Raw genomic sequence first — 22,187 nt, forward strand, 5'->3', positions numbered from 1 at the left:
TGTGCGCGCCAGGTTGCGCACACAAATGTACGCTGTGTGCATATGTTTTAAAATCTGCCCCATAATATTGTTTTTTAGTTTTCCAAACATCAATAAAACACTTCATAACAGCAAACTCATCAAATAACACCACGTAATTAAAATTAAGGCTAAAAAATTAACCCCTGCTCTGCATACCTGGGAATTTTAGACTCCAGTCACCCTGAGATTGTTATGGATTAGTCATGGATAGGATGTATGTACAAACTTTATCCTCTCTCTCAGTGAACGTGTGAGAGCCAGTCAGCATGCATGCGAGAGAAAGTATAAGCAAGTTTATGTTAACATGAACATGTATGATAGAGTATGAGGATAAAGTTTGTTTAAATAGTTTAAACTGATTTAAATTGTCCTCTTGCTCACACATATGCTCATTGGCACACTTTTTCTCTCGTACTCACACACATGCTCACTGGCTCACACACTTTCCTCACACATATGCTCTGGAAAGCACAGCAATCCTGACTGCATTATACAGTACAACAATGAATAAACAAACATCCATATTCCTCATAAAAAATTTAGTAATAAAGTCAAGAGCTATAAAACATCATTCATAATATTAAAACCATAGAAATGAAAAGAATAAATATGCCAAGCAGGCAACAGCCAATAAAAATCCAATAATTAAATTACTCATTTTTTAAAATATTTCCCAAACACCAAATATTTCAAACAGCAGACACATGAAATATTCCAAAATTAACAATAATAGTATTACAATCTCCAGCTTTCCATACCTGGGATCTTTTGATTTCCAGACACCCACAGCTTGTTGTGGATTAGGGGGTGGGGACTTCACAATCTTTAACCTCTTTCTCCCCCCCCCCCCCCCCATACACACACACAGGCTCTCTCTCACTCACATACATGCTGTTACATAGACAGGCTCTCTTGCTCTCACAGACACATGCAGGCTTTCTTACTCTCTTATAAATACATACATAAACTCTCTCGGCCTCATACATACACAGCCTCTCTCGCACTCACACAGCCAGGATCTCACACACACAAGCAGGTTCTGTTGCTCTTATCTACATGCAGGCTCTGATAATGCAGGCTCTCATGCACACCTGCAGGCTCTGTTTTACATATACGCAGGCTCTCTCTCTCTCTCTATCACATACACATGCAATCTATCCCTCAGGCCTCTCTCTCTTTTTCCGGCCTTTTCTTTTCCGGTTTTGAATCACAGCACTGCTCCGCACTCCCTGAAGGAAGATGGAAGGAGACCACACTGCTTTTGCAGTGTTGGCGGGGAGGAGCCACACGGCCTTGCAGGCCTCTGTTCAAGCTGTGGCAGGATAGGTTGTGCCACAGCCCGCAGATCTCTCTGCACGCCACAGCCCGCAGATCTCTCTCCATCCTGCGGCAGGATAGGATCTGCCGCAGTATGCAAGCCCCACTTCTGGCCATGGCAGGATGGGCTATGTTGCAGCTCACAGGTCTCACGTCCGCCACGGCAGACTGTGCTCTGCTGCAGCCTGCACGTCCTCTTCAGTGGCCCTGTAAATCTCTCTTCAGGAGCAGTAGAATGAGCTCTACTTCAGCCCACAGGCCTTACGTCGGCAGCAGGCCAAAAACAAATCCCGAACCGAAAGACCACACAAAACATCATTGATTCAGGAAACAAATAATTATGGCCGCAGCATTATTGGATTGGTTATTAATAATAATAATAATAATAATAATAATAATGCAATCCTCATTACCTGAGCTACCAATAGGACAAAGGAGGATTAAAAGGTGGGAGGGGAAGAGCAGAAGAGCGTTAATGAATCACTTCTAGACCACCAGATGCACTATAGACAAGAGGGAGCAATTTTAGATCTAATTCTCAGTGGAGCACATGATTTGGTGAGAGAGGTAATGGTGGTGGGGCCGCTTGCAATAGTGATCATAATATGATCAAATTTGAATTAATGACTGGAAGGGGGGACAGCAAGCAAATCCATGGCTCTCGTGCTAAACTTTCAAAAGGGAAACTTTGATAAAATAAGAAAAATTGTTAGAAAAAAACTGAAAGGAGCAGCTATAAAAGTAAAAAATATGCAAGAGGCATGGTCATTGTTAAAAAAAATACCATCCTAAAAGCACAGTCCAAATGAATTACACACATTAAAAAAGGTGGAAAGAAGGCAAAACGATTACCGGCATGGTTAAAAGGGGAGGTGAAAGAAGCTATTTAGCCAAAAGATCTTCATTCAAAAATTGGAAGATCCAACAGAAGAAAATAGGATAATGCATAAGCATTGGCAAGTTAAATGTAAGACATTGATAAGACAGGCTAAGAGAGAATTTGAAAAGAAGTTGGCCGTAGAGGCAAGAACTCACAGTAAAAACTTCTAAAAATATATCGGAAGCAGAAAGCCTGTAAGGGAGTCAGTTGGACCATTAGATGGTCGAGGGGTTAAAGGGGTACTTAGAGAAGATAAGGCCATCAAGGAAAGATTAAACTATTTCTTTGCTTCGGTGAAGAGTAGTAAATCACCTGGACCGGATGGTATACACCCCAGAGTTCTGAAGAAACTAAAAAATGAAATTTCAGACCTATTAGTAAAAATTTGTAACCTATCATTAAAATCATCCATTGTACCTGGAGGATAGCTAATTTAACCCCAGAATTTAAAAAGGGCTCCAGGGGAGATCCAGGAAACTACAGACCTGCTAGCCTGACTTCAGTGCCAGGAAAAATAGTGGAAAATGTTCTAAACATCAAAATCTCAGAACATATAGAAAGACATGGTTTAATGGAACAAAGTCAGTGTGGCTTTACCCAAGGCAAGTCTTGCCTCACAAATCTGCTTCACCTTTTTGAAGGAGTTGTTAAACATATGGATAAAGGTGAACCGGTCGATGTAGTGTATTTGGATTTTCAGAAGGCGTTTGACAAAGTTCCTCATGAGAGGCTTCTAGGAAAAGTAAAAAGTCATGGGATAGGTGGCGATGTCCTTTTGTGGATTACAAACTGGCTAAAAGACAGGAAACAGAGAGTAGGATTAAATGGACAATTCAGTGGTAGGGAGTGGGCAGTGTCGTGCCTCAGGGATCTGTATTGGGACCCTTACTTTTCAGTATATTTATAAATGATCTGGAAAGAAATATGACGAGTGAGGTAATCACATTTGCAGATGATACAAAATTGTTCAGAGTAGTTAAACCACAAGCAGATTGTGATAAATTGCAGGAAGACCTTGTGAGACTTGAAAACTGGGCATCCAAATGGCAGATGAAATTTAATGTGGATAAGTGCAAGGTGATGCATATAGGGAAAAATAACCCATGCTATAATTACACAATGTTGGGTTCTATATTAGGTGCTACAACCCAAGAAAGAGATCTAGGGGTCATAGTGGATAACACGGTTCAGTGTGCTGCGGCAGTCAAAAAAGCAAACAGAATGTTGGGAATTATTAGAAAGGGAATGGTGAATAAAACAGAAAATGTCATAATGCCTCTGTATCGCTCCATGATGAGACCGCACCTTGAATACTGTGTACAATTCTGGTCGCAACATCTCAAAAAAGATATAATTGCGATGGAGAAGGTACAGAGAAGGGCGACCAGAATGATAAGGGGAATGGAACAGCTCCCCTATGAGGAAAGACTAAAGAGGTTAGGACTTTTCAGCTTGGAGAAGAGACGGCTGAGGGGGAAATGATAGAGGTGTTTAAAATTATGAGAGTTCTAGAATGGGAGATGTGAATCGGTTATTTACTTTTTCAGATAATAGAAAGACTAGGGGGCACTCCATGAAGTTAGCATGGGGCACATTTAAAATTAATCGGAGAAAGTTCTTTTTCACTCAATGCACAATTAAACTCTGGAATTTATTGCCAGAGGATGTGGTTAGTGCAGTTAGTATAGCTGTGTTTAAAAAAGTATTGGATAAGTTCTTGGAGGAGAAGTCCAATACCTGCTATTAAATAAAATTGACTCAGAAAATAGCCACTGCTATTACTAGCAACAGTAACATGGAATAGACTTAGTTTTTGGGTACTTGCCTGTTTTTTATGGCCTGGATTGGCCTCTGTTGGAAACAGGATGCTGGGCTTGATGGACCCTTGGTCTGACCCAGTATGACATGTTCTTAATATCACAATTCTTTCAAGAGGCAGTACAGCAGGGCATTGCGGATTAGCCCGCCACCTGCAAGCAAGGCTGACTGCCCTTCTTCCGTCTGGGACAAGGGAAACTCTGACCGTAATGACAGACAGTCATCTGGAAAAGCCTGTCAGAACACAACTATGGCACACAATCTCCCCCACCACACCCATCCTGGCCAAAACATCCCCAGGGTCGAGTACTCTCACCCAGAACTGCTGCGACATTAGAACAGCATACACAGTCTACAATTATAACAAAAGGTATTGTGCAAACATCCTAACTAGATATTTTTCTCTCTGTAACATCCCACAAGTGCAATGCTGTGCAAGGGACGGTGTGTGGTAAATTGCTATGTTGGCAGCAAAGTGCTAGGTTAGGAGCTGCACTTGTCTTTTATCTCTCCATGCTGCCTGTCATGACATCCTCTCCACCCTAAAATTCAGAATTGCCCAAACGGCATTTTTGGTTCCGTGCTGTTGGGCCCCATGTTCTTTATGCCTCTCCCCCTTTTCTTATTGGGCCTCATGCTCCCTAAATGGTAGGGTCTTCAGGGTCAGTACTACTGCTTGGAGGCCATGTGGTCACTATAATAATGCTATTGGAACATGCGATCATTCTGATGATATCACTGGGCTGAGCAGATCTTCCACCTCACTGCTCGAGCTCTGCTTGCTCCTCTCCCTGCTAGTAAGCCCTTCCTGCCCTCCCTGCTTCCAGGTACATGGATACCAGGGCACTGTTGCTGCCGGATGGCTTCACTCCGCCTACCTTTCTTTTTCTGCGACGACTCCTGCTCCTTGTGGATGTCTGGCTGCCGCGGCATCTGCCCGCCGTCCTCTCCAGCGTCCCCGGACCAACTTGGGTGCTGCCTCCCGCCATGCTCCTCAGGTACCTTAGGGCGTGCACGCCGTGTGGCCCTCATTCTTATTTCCTCTATGGTGCGAACCTCAGTGGTGTCCCCCTGTGACATCACGCTGCCCGGATTTTTAAGCCTATTGTTTATTGCTAGCTGTTGAGTTAGCAAGGGATTTCCTATGGATGGGATTCGCTCTCTGTACCCAGCTACTCTGCCTTCAATTTCTATTGGACTCTTTTCTGCTAACAGGGTATCTGCTCCTTGGGGGCCTCTCTGCTTCTTTCAGGTCGCTATCAGGAACGGGTACTCGCTCCTCGAGGGCCCATGTTCCCTGACTCGTTGCCTGTGTCCATTTCCTCTTCTACTTGGAAGAATTCGCTACAGACACCCTATGAGTACTACTACCATCTTCACCTCAGAGCTGTTCCCTGGAACCAGGTACTCTCTCCTCGAGGGCCTGCCTCCGTTCCAGAACCAGTGCCATCTCCTACATGGAACAGCTGCGTGAGTACTTGCCAATGAGTCTATGCTCCCAGGGATCTGGTACTCGCTCCTCGAGAGCCAGCTCTTCCTATCTCGGGGCTCCTCCATACTGGGGACTCTGTGAATGTCTTATTGTACACATTGTCTCAGTTCTTTTCACTTCAGCACTGCTACCGGCGGAACCATTGTTCCAGCGCCCTGAGGAATACTAGCCCAGCCGAGCTCCATCTTCTACTCACTACCGCCACCTCTGATGGCTTCACAAACTGTCTAAATAAAGATATAATCTGTGTTTGTGTCTCCAGAGCTGAGCCTGACCTGTGGCCCCTCACGGGACTTGCCCCCGTGGGCGTGGTCAGCTGCCACAGTGTCCAAGGGTCCACCCAAACCTTACAAAACATAACAGGCACTTCTAGTTAGCCCACCACCTACAAAGCAAGTCTGACAGCCCTTGTTCTAACTGGGACAACCTGTCTGTTGCCGCACTGGGGCAACTCTGATCCTGATTGACACAGTCACCTTGCAAAGCCTCTGAGGACATAATTCCAGTACACAGTCTTACCCTCTGGGCCAAAACATTTGCAGGCTTACGTACTCTCATTATAGGACCCAGGAAGCCCACAACTGACTTGTCTGGGAACCCTCACTAAATCTGCGATCACAAAACCCATCAACAAAATATAAACTTTTAGATAGCTTGTCTCAGAATGTTTAAGAAGAGGCCAACACACCCATTACACTGCCAATCATGATTTAACATGGTAGCTGCCATGCCGAGTAGTGAAGTTGCTCACCTGTTTCTTAAACTTGGTGACTCATTGATTCCATAAGCACGAGTGCAAAAACCAGTGAGAAGAGATGACCTCGAGCCATAAAACATGAGTGCTGGACATCAGTGATGTGATGAGTGCAATGTCATGCTTAATGTTGTCAGTCAACAGCTGACCAGGATCATTCTCCAGGCCTTTACCTCCCAAGTACCACAGGAGGGATAGATATGACCAGCAACTGATACGGAAGGGGGATGAACTGACCCCAACGCATTCCCCTCCTACTAAGCAATTATGCGATCAGATCCCAGGGAGTTAGGTCTAAATTTGTGCCTAGACTGCCAGTTCTTGCCCAGTGCTCTGCCCAAAATGCGTGAGTCCTATGATCGAAACCATCTGTTGCTTCTGGTAATGCCCTACAAAATAAGAAGAGGGAGTGTTATGGAAGACATAAGCAGCAGATTGCCATCTACCAATTCGCTATGTAGTGACTCTAGATAAAGTAGATGCAATGGTACTAGATGTGGCACTGCTTCTACAGGAGGGGGTTCCAAATTGCTCTGTTTGTAAGCCCACTGCACTAAAGGATCACTTCAAAATTACACTGAATTGAAATTTAATCAGGAGATAAATTAGCATGTACCAAAAATTGGAAGCCACCGGATGGCCTAATGGTGAAGTATCGCAAAGCATTTGTAAACAGACATGTGGCCAATCCAGGGCTTTTTTGCCAGTATAGTTGCCTCACCTCGTGATCCATTTTGGATCTCCTAATGCTTAACAGCAGTTTGCCAGAAAGGTCAGAAGCTAGGATGCCAGAGATTTTATCCCTAGTGCTAGCCGCAGATTCCACATCACACACACTCAAAGCAGCAAAGAAAGTGATGGTAAAGACTGCCTAAAAAAAAGATCAAGCTCAAAGGGGTCTGCAACTATTGCTGGCAAGGAGTGCCATAGCTTGAGCAATTGCTCATGCATAATAGGTTTGCGGCTATCCAGCATGTAGCTCATAGATTTTGCCCAACCAGCCATTATACTTTTAACAATGAAGGCTGAGGTCGGATTAGACCAACCATGAGCTTTGGCAAAGAAGGTTAAATTGGCGTATACACACCTCTGGATGTCCCTGGCTGTCTGTCTGGCTTGAGTTATGTATTGAATTATGAGGTGGGTGGGAATAGGACTTTACTGCCATTCAGTATTTACCAAGTAGTCCATTATGCACTATAGCCCCTTACGTATGCCCACTAGGTGGCTGGTGCAATGGATCTGTGCAGTATGTCATATGTGTCCTTGCTTTAATAGCACAAAAGTTTGGTGGTACCAGGATCCTTCTCTCCTCAGCTGCTGGCACCAGCCTCCTGAATTCTTCCCACTTGCAACAAGAAATACAATCAGCAATCTCGTTGCATATCCCTAGATTGTATCTAGCACGTGCAACTAAGTTCAACTTTAAGCACTTGAGGCCCATAACTCTCATTAGCTCAGACACTGGCAAACATTTAACAGACTGATGGTTAATGATCTGAACCATGGCTAGTTTGTCAATCCAGAATACCACCCTCTTATTGCCAAATGCTCCCTCCAAATCTAAAGGATGACAACAATTGGGGAATAGTTCCAGGAAGTTGATATTAAGGTGACACCACACTTTGCCTGGTGAGCCAGCCTGGAGCCTTGGCAGAATAAACCAAAGCTGATCCCTCAGAGGCATACAAATATGGGCCTTAAATTTACACTGGTGTCGGGATCCTACCTCCACTGCATTGAAACTTGAAAGGAAGGGTTCCTACAGAGGCCTTGTCACCCATATCCGGTGATTGCTTTTCTTCACAGCCACCATTGCCAATGTGAGCCTTGCACAAGAATATATGTCCCATAGAGATGACTCTACAAGCAAATGCCAGGCTCTCAATTATAGATTGCATGTTGGCAAGTGTTATGTTGCATGCTTGAGACATACTGTTTATCAATGCGCAGAGTATCTCAAGCTTGTCTTGGGGTAGTCTAGATACCATCTAGATGGAGTTTAATTCAATGATCAAGAAAATTAGTATTCTAGTAGGGGCCCCCAGCTTAATATCAGCCAACATTACACCAAAGCAGCATGTGAGGGCCTGAAACCTGTCTCTTGACAGATATTGGAGATATTAGGGCCAACAAACTGGAAGTCATCCAGGTAGTGAATAAGGTGAAGTGAATAAGGCTTTGTAGACTTGTGAAGCATGCCAGCTCTCAATGCATGATGATGCTGAATATTTCAAAATAAGCACAGGAAATGGAGCAATCCATTGGCATCCATTTATCAAAATAGTATGCATCATTGAAATAATAACCTAGTAGGGAGAACCTGTGACAGGGTACACAAGGAGAAGCCCAAATGCAAACTCATTGTCAGCTTTGGCCATAAGTGCCCACTCACCACATTTTCTATGTTCAGCACACTATCCAAGGATGTGGGGAATAGTTCCAGGAAGTTGATATTAAGGTGACACCATACTTTGCCTGGTGCGCCAGCCTGGAGACTTGGCAGAATAAACCTGCATGGAAACTACCTCAGCAGGGGTAAAATCATTCACTAGTGCTCCAGCCAGGTAAAAGATGTGTATCAACTTGAACAAATCTGGCTCTTTTGTGGGAGCTATGGCCAAAGGTGACAGAACCATGAGGGGAAAGGTAGCCCCAGAAATGGACCTGCCACCCACCCCAGGTTCTGCTCAGTAAATAACTTTTCTTTTATAATCCCAGCAGAGTGAGCTTTGCTGCTGTGGGCTAAAGTTATTGCACCACAATATTGATTTTAAAACCATCCCTGAAACCCTCTAACAAGGTAGCAGCAGCCTTTTTATCAGGATAAAGCATGAGACTTGCCATCTGTCTGATTCCACAGTACAGGTGTTAGCGCTCATACTGTAACACCCTTATTTACTTTTTCCGCTGTGACCTTTATTGGGCTTCTAATGGTTGGATAATTGGCTGCACAGGTTGTGCATATATGTTTATAATTCCAGTCTTGTGAGAGGCATCTTTCTTTGTTGTACTGGCAATAGGCCTTAAATATGGTAGTAGACTAGTGGTTAGAGCAGTGGGCTGTGAACCATGGAGATTATTATTCAAGTCCCACTGTTGCTCCTTATGACCTTGGGCAAGTCACTTTACCCTCTATTGCCTCAGTTACAGACTTACCCCTAGATTCATCAAAATGTATGGATAATGCCTGAACTAAGAAAAGGGTGTGTTTATGGAAATTTTAGAATTACCGCACCATGTAATAACATACTGCTTCTCATCACTAGTATCGCATGGTGCGGTAAACTTTTCACGCCTACAATAATTCCTATTTCACATCTCATGCTGAGAGACAGAGAGTGAGGCTACCCATAAGGCCCTCATAGTAGTCAAGTATTTATATCTCTGTCTAATAGCTCGAGGTGAGGTGTTGGTGGTGGTATAGGGGCCAGTTTTCTATGTAGAGTGAGAAGTATGAACAGCAAAGTAGATCTTGGTGAAGATTTGACATAATTTGGAGTGAGGAAAGTCTCACTAAGATGACATTTCTACTATGTTGAACATGGATAACAAACTAGGTTACCGAACCTTATGGCACCTAAGTAAACGGACAAATTGTAATATCATTACTTTTATGTGCCTTAATGTAAACCGTTGTGACGGTCCCCACCAAACGACGGTATAGAAAAGACTTAAAATAAAATAATAAATAAATGTTCTCTCACCCTAACTTGACGAACTCTATAACAGGGTACCATCAAGCTAGGCCGAGATAACATAGTACAAAATGAAAGCCTGAACAGCAGCTACCTGAACAGGGTTTACAGGATGTTGCACAGGAACAGGAGGGCAAGTTAGCTGACTTCCAGGAGAGTGCCGCCCATTCCTAAGAGACAGCATCAGCATTCCAATTGGGAGTGGAATTTGGTCACTCGCTGACAGAAACCCCGCCATTAGCTAGAGAGCCGGTTCCGGGACTGCGAGCCATTTAAATCTCCACTGGAGTATGTCTCAGTACACAGCCCCATGCCTGTTTTCTCCAGACCCCCTGCATCCATACCTCTCCCCCAGTCTGCCTGTGGCAGAGGCATAAGACCCATCACTACCTCCACTTCAGGAACTCCTAGCCCTTCCCCATGTACTCATATTACCAGAGGTTATAGGGGGTTAAATGTTCCCCTGATTCCTCAGTGGAAATAAGTACACCCACATCCATGCGGGCCTCAGCGCCTCCCCCCCCTCTGATAGGTCGATTGGCAGACTGGAGCAGCTGACTTGGACCTATGGGCCTTAGTTGCCTTGAGGATTTATATTCAGAGAGCCAACAAAGACTGAATTGCACAGGCAGGGTAAACAAGCGTGGGAGTAGCTTGCTTATTACGGCGGTTACTACCCCAAACCAATTAGCTAGATATTTAACTTTGATGCAGCTCCAGCACTGCTGTCTGCATCATTGGTGGGAGTGGAAGGGAATTGGAATCAAAAAGTTACAAATAAGGGCCCTGACCTCCGTGGTCAGAGTAACAGATAAGTATGAAAAAAATAGGTGTAAAAGCTTGCTGGGCAGACTGGATGGGCCGTTTGGTCTTCTTCTCCTGTCACTTCTATGTTTCTAGCCCATGCTTCTAACTAAAATGAGAAGAGAACAATAAAAGTTGGCTACTGTTCCACTGCAAGCTAAATAACCCTTTCTTTCCCTCTCTCGCTTTTTTAATATAGCTAATTAAGTAAATGGCTGAAGCTATGCAAGCTTCTCCTTTACTGAATATATATTAAAAAAAAAAATAAGGCAGTGAGTGAATATACTTCCTAGTGTTCCTGATGTGCTCACCAGCCAACACAACCATGACCCAGACAGGATGATATGTGTGATTCCTTTTTCAAGTAGGTCACACCTCATACAGAAGATCATTTGTCTCATTGGAATGTTTTACAACTTCATGAAGTGTTCCAAGCTACCCCTATCTTTGTCGATCACGCAGCCACAACCTGCAGGACGAATTATTGTCTACTGTTCCACAGCAGGATACTAGATCCACTGGACAACACAACTGTGGTCACTGTGTGGGGTCTGTGAGAATGTACTTCACGTCAATTATTTTCAACATCCTCCTTTAAAATTCCAACATGCCCTTCGTGATTACTATGACAGTGAAACTACTCAAGCAATATATACCATTTGTTGTCCATGTTCCAAACTCTATATTAAACACACTAAACTAGCCATCAAGACCCACATAATTCAACACAAAAGTTGTATCCACACAAAAAAAAGACACCGTCACCTCTTGTGCATCATTGGCTTGGTTCCGCACGCTCAGTTCACAATGTCAGTTTCTCTGTGATTCAACGTGTGGCCCCAGCAAGAAAGGGCAACATTTCTCAATTACTTCAACACATAGAACAAAAGTTAATTTATAACTGGCAAACTCTTACCCCTCATGGGTTAAATACCACTATTGAATGGGAAGCTTTTCTTTAATGTTTTCAATTCCCCAGCACTATTGCATGAGAAGCCTTTTAACTTTCCATATCCCCTCAGTATGTCAGTAGTAATACTACTATATTTAACACACTCAACAATCATTTTACCATTAGACTCATATTTATTCAACATTCATGATTCATATATTTTTTCAAAAATTATTTTCTAAAACATTTTAAACATTCTATTTTTTATAATCATTTCTCAGTTTAGGAATGTTAGAACAACACAATCTTAAAAAGGATAATTAAATTTTATATCAATTTTTCACAAAAATTATTTTTCACACATTGAATTAGTCTGATGTATTTTATTATGCTTTTTTTCATCATTTAAACCACTTTTAATAATACAAGTTTATCACATTTAACATTTAATTACATTTATTAATCTATTTAATTTAACTTTTGATACAGTTTTATAGATTTCTTCCTTCAAAAATTTTAATCAACAGTTTCCCCCCATATTTATACACATAAACTTTTATTAAGATTATTTGCATATATTTTCAGATCATTCATTCCCAAATGATTTTATCATCATGACTCCGTTTCTATAGTTTTCTTTAGCTCCAACTGTTACACAAGTCCCATTGATAGCCAGACACCGTTCATTCCTCTCTCTTTTTCAGTGCTGTTTTCAGTGCTTTAGCAATTTCCCTACCTCAGCTGTTTCACTTAAAAGGCAACCTGCCACCACAGGAATCAAGCGGTTTTGACAGCGCTGCTCTGACACTCCCTGAGGGTTTCAGTGTCGTGTGCAAGCTCTGCCCGAATCAGTCTCTTTCTAATAAGTTTTGTTCCTTCTACATTTTATAGTTGGTTGCTAAGTTTGTCTACAATCTCTTTGTCTAATTATGCTTGCAGACCTTAAACTATCTTGAATAAAAGCTACTGATACTTTTCCTTTGATAAAACGAATGACGCTGAGCTAGCACTGCTCAGGCTGTTACAATGCAGCAACACAGCATGCTGTGAGTATTCAACTTGCATGTTTAATTTGACGTTGTGCAGATCATGCTCACTTTTAGTGTCACAGCACTATGTGGGTACAATTGTTTTTTTTCCCACAGTGTTTAGTGTTTATGAAAGCATTCCTCCCTAAGGAAGCCAGCATTGGCGAAACATGTGAAGGCCTGTTTGTCGGGGTACGTTCAATGGTGAACTTCCAGTGCATGTGTGAACACTGTATCCTCTCTTTAATATGATAATCTACGCAGTGAACTAGAGATGTGAATTGGAACCAGAATTGGTTTCGATTCCGGGTTCGGGGACTATTGGCAAATTTTTTGCGTGTGGTCCGATCATTTTTTTTTATTGGCTGCGCCCGAGCCAATAAACAAAAAACCCACCCTGATCATTTAGCTTCCCCCACCCTCCCGACGACCCCCCCCCAAAAAAAAAACTTTTTAAAAGTACCTGGTGGTCCAGTGGGGGTCCCGGGAGCAATCTCCCGCTCTCGGGCCATTGGCTGCCACTAATCAAAATGGCGCCAATGGCCCTTTGCCCTTACCATGTGACAGGGGCTATCGGTGCCATTGGCCAGCCCCTGTCACATGGTAGGAGCAATGGATGTCCCGTGCCATTTTTAAAAATGGCGCCGGCCATCCATTGCTCCTACCATGTGACTTGGAAGGGCAGAATCTACATTCTCTCTCTCTCTAGGTCTCCAGAATGGTCAGAATTGTTTTTCTGCTTTCCAGCACCAGGGCAGTTTGTGACACTGTGTGCAAATCTTTGACATGCCAGAGGGACAGCAGTGAGGCAGGATCCTTCTGGTGTAGCTCACAGACCAGCACCAGGCCCTAACTGTAGGAGTTAGCCAGGAGGATAGATGCTGGTCTAGTGAGGATGCAAGTGTGGAATGCCACTACAGGAGCCAGCTCTGCTGCTGCTCCTGCTCATTACGGTGTCATGGAAGAGGAGGTTGGGGCATGGGCTAAAGGGGGATGGGATAAAGGCTAGAGGATGGGAATGAAGAGAAGAGCCAAGGGGGTGGCTTGCTGGAATGTTGATGGCTACTACCTGGTGATTACGACCCTTTCTCAATAAGCCTTCGCACAGTTAATGCAACTCCAACATTGCTCTCTGCTTCAACAGCAAGGGGAAATGTGGAAAAGAGGATTTCCATTCAGACAATAACCAACAAGGACTGAATTACACTGTTTGGATAAACAAATAAGCATGGGGGTAGCCTGTAGGGGTGTGCATTCGTTTTGAACGCATATGTAAAACGCAACTTATTATTTTTTTAAACTTAAAAAAGTGATGATGCGCAACGCATCGTGATTTTCAACTTATTCAACATAGCTATGTTGAATACGTTGAACCTAAATAAACACAAACCCCCCACCCTCCTGACCCCCCCCAAGACTTACCAAAACTCCCTGGTGGTCCAGCGGGGAGTCAGGAAGCCATCCCTGTATTCCTTTGCGAGGAGCACGTGACGTCGGCGTCACGTCGGAGTGACGCGTATGTCACGTGCTTCTCCGCGCCTCCGCTCCGGGACCCCCGTTGGACCCAACCGGAACTTTTGGACAGCTTGGGGGGGTCAGGAGGCCCCCCAAGCTGGCCAACAGTTCCGGTTATCCAAATTCATTTGACAAAGTAGGCAGGCAAGGATTGGGTTGCCCAAGTTGCAGAGCAGTATGGCCTTGCCTAATCTCCGAGTATTTTATTGGGCAGCAAGACTCATTTTTTATGAAAGCCTGGTCAATGGCTCAGGAAGAGGCATGGTTGCAGTTGGAGAAACTTCAGGCTGAGGCACTTAACCAGGTGGTTCTCCCTTTTCTTGCTCAGGAATCTCCCAATAGCAGAAGAGTTTGTATGAATAGTCTCCTGCTTGTTCATACTGTTCAAGTTTGGTGGCAGGTTCTGAAATTCTTGGGGTGGTTGGAGGATGGAACTGTCCTATTACACCTATGTATGAAAACCCAACTTTCTCAGGATGTAAGTTCTTATCAACTATTAGAGATTGGAGAGACACTGGTCTTGTCTATGTTGCTCAACTATGGGGTGAAGATGGATTTCTTACTTTTTAGTCCCTTTGTGAGGAATTTGGCCTTTCCCCTCATTCCCATGGTTTTAATCACCAACTATGAAGGGCATTGGGCAAAAGATTTGATTTGGCTAAGCCACTACAACAATTAGATGGGCTGGAGACTTTTATGAGTGGCCCTGATGCATATGGAGTGGGTATTTCTCTTATATATTAAGGAATTCTACTTAGTAAATATGGGCAAAAAACCTTACAGTCAATAGTTGATGCCTGGAACAATGGCCTAAGTTTAGAGCTAGATCATAGAACTTGAAGGCTTATATGGTGTGCTACACATTATGGGGTAGATTTTTAAAGTTATGCGCGGGCGTAGGTTTGTTTGCGCAACCCGGCAGCGTGCACATATGTTATAAAATCCAGGGTCGGCGAACACAGGGGGGTGCACAATTGTGGAACCTGCGCATGCCGAGCCGAACAGTCTGCCTCCGTCCCCTCAGAGGCCACTCCGAAATCGGAGCAGCCTCGGAGGGAACTTTTTTCCCTACCCCCCCCCCCCCACCTTCCCCTCCCTAACCCATCCCCAAGCCCTAACTAAATCCCCCTGCCTTTGTGCAGAAAGTTACGCAACTTGCGCGCTCCGGCGGGCTGCCAGCGCCATTCCCCGGCCCGGGGACTGGTTCGGAGGTCTCCGTCATGCCCCCAGAATGCCCCCGGGCCGGCACCACGCCCCCGACATGCCCCCTGACACGCCCCCAAGCAAAGCCCCGGTACTTACGTGATTCCCGGGGCTTTGCGCGCGCCGGTGGCCTATGCAACATAGGCATGCCGTTGCGCAAGTCCCCTGTGTGTGTAAATCCGGCTGGATTTACGAGCGCTGGGCTTTTAAAATCTGCCCCTATATTTCTGTCTGGTCTAAGAAAACAGAAATTATGGTTAAGCTGCTAAGTAGAACCTATCATACCCCCATATTTTATTCTAAATGTTTTCCAGGTGCTGGAGTTCAGTGCTAGAGAGGCTGCAGCCAGACGGGTACATATGTTCATATGTGGTAGTTCTGCCTGATGGTTAGCAGTTTTTGGAAGCAAGTCACTCAGGAAATTGCTAATATTCTTGGTATCCCTATTCAAGGATCACCCGAGTTGAGATTATTGGGTCGATGGAACAGGACTTTGGTTCCAGTTAAATATAGAACATTAACGGGGCAGCTGCTTTTAATGACCATATTTACCATAGCTACTTTTCGGAAGGCCTGTCCCAGCATTGAGCACTGGCCTTTGCAGATTAGAGAGATTGTGAATATTGAATTGTTACGCTTTGACCTCAAAATTGAGCTTGCAAAATATATGAGCATTTGGGGTCCATATTATGAGTACTCGGAAGGTACTTAATTGTGTGCTTGACCTGTTAATACATGGAACTGCACTCTGTGTATCTGCCGCCATTTGCTGCTCTGCCGGGGGATCGCGTGTCGGCAGGGTGCTGGCACATACAACTTGCTCCTGCAACTTGGCAGGAGCAAAAGGTAAAAGAGAAAAATTTGGGCTCGTTAGAATAGGGACAGGGGGAGGGCAGGATAGGGGAAGGGGAAGGGAGGTTAGGCTAGGGGGTTGGGAAGTTTCCTCCTAGTCCGGTCCTTAATTGGAGTGGACTGGGAGGGAACTAGGAAAAGGCCCCGATGTGTCACCGCATGTATTTACTAAACTCTACCCCCCTTGCACGCGCATGTTATAAAATTGCACGTCCATGTGTGCGTGCCGGATAGCGTGCGCACATGGACGCGCACACGTAAGTTTTGAAAATCTTCCCTTTGCTGTTTATATGGGGAATGCTCTTTCTTTGTATAATGTAGAGGAGTTCTCTGCTTTCATGCTTTGTGTTGCATGCCTTGAAAAAGTTAATAAATAAAGAGTTATGCAAAAAAAATACAGTTGAATCCCAAAAATTGTACTGCAGACTTTGCTATCTCTTGCTGCAGAATTTAACCCCTTTCTTATAGGGGTCATGCTCTCTGTTTTTTACCACAAGATACTGCTTTCAGATAACACAGGTTAAAGGAACCAGGTTCACTTCCATCAATCTAAGGTTTGTTTGTTTTTTTTGTTATAACCAAATTTCTTCTCACACAGCTTCCTCAGGTGGGAATCAAGGATTTAAGAGTATACTTTCCCTTCAACCAGGATTGTCAAGTTTCCTGCTTGGAGAAGAAAATCCAAAAACCTTATCTGGGTACCAATACACAGAAAGTCCAAGTGAGAGAGAATCTCTGAAAGAGTACCCTACTAGGGTTCTGGAGGAAAGGAAACCCTATGCTACAGATGTTGTGATTGTAAATCCATTCAGTGTGTGTTAGGGATGTACATGGCCAAAGATGCCATTTGTTTTTTATTTGTCATATTACACTTTTACGTTTTTGGATATTTTAATTTTTTTGTTTTTTTCTCTCTCATTCATTTTCAGCAAATTATTGCAAATAGTCTTACAATTTTCAAATAATATGCACTATTCACAATACTTTGTCTAAAATGAATAAGAACAAAAATGTTTGTTTATTTTTGGGTGAAGACAAACTCATTTTGTTTGATATGAAGTGAATATAGGATCATTTGTCCTGTTTTCCATTTTTGTTTCAAATAAATACACATCTCTACTATAAGTTGCATTTTGATTTCTATTATTGTGCTGCATTAATCTACATACCTATGTACCAAATGTCTTCTAATTTAACTACATCTTTTACATCAGTAAATAGCTTTGATTTTGGAACAACACCTACCCTGTAGATATGAATTGAATAATTTGAGTATTTCTTGTCAGTTATAGATTGCATAACCTTTCACATCAGGAATACTTTTTCTATGAAATGTCTTCGTCATCTTGATGTGATCTACTTTTATGTTTTTGATTATTGGAACACAGCACTACGCGAACATGTCCCACATAGAAACCTGAGATCAGCCAACAAAGCACTCCTAACCATCCCTTCAGTCAGGACAACTAAACTAACCCAAGTTAGAGAAAGGGCTTTATCCTTAGCAGGACCTATATTGTGGAACACCATGCCACTAGAGATCAGATTACAAAGGGACCTCAAAACTTTTTTAAAAAGTTTAAAAACCTGGCTTTTTAAACAAGCCTTTTACAAAGAGAACGGAGAATAGAAAGTATGAAAGAACTTACAGGAGAACATCAGCACACAGCACTTTTCCCAACATGTGCGTTTTTTATTAGTTTGTTATTTTAACTCACGGCTAACATAATAGAAATACACAGAGCATGAGAATTATACTTGTAAATAAAGTATGATACATGTATAAAAGGACAAATCTTATCACACTCATCAAATAATATTTATTTTGAAATGATGTAACCGAACATTAATGGCGCTTGTTAGAATGTACTACCCTACACATTTACCAACTTTAATTTATGTGCCTGCAGGTAAACTGTTGTGATGGAATATAACTTAATGACGGCATAGAAAAGATTTTAAATAGAGTAATCCATCCTAGATTTATTTATCTAAATAATTTATAACTTAGTAATACTATGCCGTGCTTCAAACCCCGTACATGGTGTGTTCTTTAGTTCAGGACAACCCAAACCTGTCCTGGAAACCTACAGCTAAGATATCCATAATGAATATGCATGAGATAATTTTACATATACTGAGTTTCCAGTGTGTGCAAATTCATTGTGGATATCCTGACTGGCTGCGGGGTCCCCAGGGCAGGTTTGGAAAGCCTTGCACATTCACCATGTCTCAGTGTTCCTCTACTAAAGCGAAGCTACTAGCCCAGTCCAAACTGCATTCCAGCTAGAGCACATCACCATTATAATTTGATCACCTTTTCCTGCTTTATTGATTATGACAGTCCTGTTTGGATCTGTTGGCAGCTCCGTTGATCATCAACCATCCTCTAAACTAGTTTAATATACCTTTTAGTGTTTTACTGTTCACTGTTGAATTCTTTCTCCCCCTATTTTTCAAAAGAGTAATTGCTTTATAAATCTGTTTTAATTTTAATGTGGACTAAACCTACTTTTAAGTGTTTGCTGCCTACAAATTGCAAGCATTTGTTTTCTGTAAGACGAATGTTGTGGCCAACTGCTACTATCTAAGAAGCAGGCAGCTTGGCATGTTCTAACACCAATGCCAACTTTTGACAAATGGTGATTAAATATGTGTTTCATCAGCCAACAAATATAAATATACAAACAGAAAAACAAAAGAAAAGCAGCAAAAAGCAGCAGCATGAAAATGTAATATAATACATTTTCAGCAGTGCAGAGCCCAACTGAAGTGTCATTTACTAATTTTTCTACTGGAGTTTTGTATGTTATTAAGAACCTTTTGGAACAAGACTGAAAATCAGAGCTAAGATTGTGGTACAGTTTCCTTTCATATTAATATTTATTTATTTATGTAGTTTTGTATACCGACATTCATTTAGAAAAAATATCACATCAATTTCCATTTAACAGAACTTAGCTTTACAGTTGTCAAAAAATTAAAGAACAAAGAGAGTGATAAACACAACTAGAAGAAAACTAGGTTTCTTAAATATAACACTTGTATAACAATTTGGGAAATAACAGGGTTGGTAGAAAAATTATATAAATACAGGGAATTGAGATTAGGGAGTTATAGTGAAGTAGGTATAAAGTGTTCGCTAAATAAAGCTAAGAGATAACTAGGTGGAAAAGGCATTATTGAAGTCATATTTAGATAACATACAATTGGAGAATAAGGAGGAGAAGAGAAAATTGGTGAACCAAACTAGTTGACAATTAGGTTGCTTAAATGTAATAATAGTATAACAATTGGAGAGGATAGCAACTGGTAAGAAGTTGGAAAAGATGGGGTAATGCAATTCTGAAAAAAAGGATATAAACAGTCGACCAAGAATACCTGATAAAATCAGATGTTTTGACTTGTATATAATTGGTTCTTTGAGACGCAAAAAGGGACATATTCAGGAAGCCAGCAAGTGGACAAGTTATCAAACTATAGTTAGCAGAATAACTTGTACAGGATAGTAGTGGGATAAATATCCCACTGAATTGAATATGCTTCCCTAACGTTACCCAGCTACCTTTAGCAGGATGACATTCAAATCTAATTGGTTATGTTTGAATATAACTGGTTAGGTATGAAAGTTATCTAGCTGCATGTGGCTGGATAACTTGCAATTTAACCAGCTATATTCAAAATGTGGCCAGTTAAGTAGCTGAAAATGAACACAGAAAAATCTGGGGAGCCGTCATGTCTTATCCTCCAGCCCCCACCCAAGAAAACACTTTTAAATAAGTGCAGGAGTAGGGCCCAATCCCCCCAACCCATCAAATTAAAAAAAACAAAAAAAAACAAAACAAGCAGTGGGTACTAGAGCCCTGAGGGCGCCCCTCTTCTCCAATATTTTCTTGAAAATCATGAGTCTCTACTTTGCCCACCCCAACATCCACACGTGGATCCCTGAGACCCCAGACAACAGCACAGTCGTCTCGTACCTGCTTCCAGAATTGTTCTGACAGCAGTACTGGACATGTATGATAATAATGTTGCTTTGACGTCTTTTAGGAACCTCCAGCTTACACTACCTTTCACACCAGCTGATTGTATATGACACACATTTTGTCTTTTTTTCACAGAGGCTATCAGCTCTTCTTCAGAGGAGAATGAGCAAATTCAACACAAGTTACAGAGAGAAAAAAAATCAGTAAAGAATACTATAGGAGATTGAAATTGATTTTTAAAAGTGCTTTAACAACAAGAAACTAAATACAAGTTATCAATCAACTTGCAATTCCTGCACTTTCCTGTAGTTTTGGAATACAAGACTGGCGCAATAAAGCTCTTAAACAATTAGATGTAAAAACAAGAAAACCTCTTCATGCACGTCAAGTAATCTATAAGGTTCAGTGTATGTTGAGCAGAGATGTGCATTTGTTTTAAAGGCATGGGGAAATTCCAACAAAAGAATCCATTTTCATTTCATTCATGGACCCCGGAAATGAAGGGAGGAACACCATGAATTAAAACGAAAATTGTCATCTCATCCATTTATGTTATTCATTAAAGTCTATGGCTGTGCTTTGAGCACTGAATAAACAAACAAGTGCAGGTAACTATAGCAACCAACTGTTGTCTGTGTGACATCACTGCCTTCTGAGAACTGATATAAAACAAGTTGGCAGGAGACCAAATGGAAGACAAATCACAGTGAATCATATTTTTAACTAACCTATAGCTGCCATCTGGATCAAACAGCACTGATGTTTTCCCACTGAAAGGTTTGAGCATGTATAAGAAAGCTTCTACTTTCTATCTAGCAGATGGTAGACAAGGATCTGTTTTTGAAAAGCTCCCTGAGAATTCTTAAAAAAAAAAAGCTTTAAAAAAGTTAGCTTTGGTTTTGGTAAAGGGATGTCTTTGATCTATGTGCAGTGGTCTGTCTTACTGTATCAGAAAGACAAAAGGCAGTGGCACTATGCTTTCTTTATTCACTATAAGATGTTAAGAGTGTGGAGATTGAAGCAATGAGGTTAGCACACTGACAAGTGAAGATTAAGATTCTTGCCAGGAAGCCAGCCTTTTTGGTTCTGTTTAACATCCTTTTTTCACATTTTTGTTGTGTGTGTGTCAGTCAGCAGTGCACTGCACAACACATATATACAGTATATTGTAAATGTGTCTGTATGACAGATATTTCTGCATAGATTAGAGTGGTACTGTGAGTAGTGATATATTATCAAAAAAATACATTTCTTTATGATATCCAAACCCCAGTAGACACTTCAAATTCCATCATGTCACTGAGAGTAAAAGGAAGGGAATGACAGCCTTGCACAACGGCAGTATGATAGCCAATGAAGTTTATCCAAGGCAGGATTATTGCTAATTGAAAATTTCTCTTGGCAAGGGAAGAGGATTTGCTACAGAGCCAGCCAGAGTAGCAGAAGTAAGAAAAAGTTAGTTTTGCCCCAGACTGAAAAGAGGCTCTCTTAGCTGCAGGGTGAAAGGCAGTTCAAGGCAGAAGCAATTATAATTTGGGGAGATTATGCCATTGCCATCTGTTCCACTCCCTCTTGATTTGGAGCAGAGAGAGAAGGCAGAATAGCTTACCAACGGGCCCGATACAGTAAAGTGCGCTCCAGTGGAGCGCACTGTTAGCCCGGGTTTGGACGCACGACAGAGGCATGAACTAGGACAGCAGAAATGCAACAGCAAAAACCAGAAGCACACTACTACTACAATAGGAGTGGGTTGAGATTGTAATTTTTGTAATGTTGTTTGTAAGGTTTTATTTGTTTTACTATTAGTTTTGTATAATGTTTGAATTTTTTTTGTAACATGCTTAGCATGACTGGATCAATATAGGCGGACTATACGTTTTTTAAATAAATAAAATAAATAAATAAATACATTGGTTACTGTTTCTGA

This window comes from Rhinatrema bivittatum, chromosome 1 (assembly GCF_901001135.1).
Source record: "Rhinatrema bivittatum chromosome 1, aRhiBiv1.1, whole genome shotgun sequence".
In the NCBI taxonomy this organism is placed as follows: domain Eukaryota; kingdom Metazoa; phylum Chordata; class Amphibia; order Gymnophiona; family Rhinatrematidae; genus Rhinatrema; species Rhinatrema bivittatum.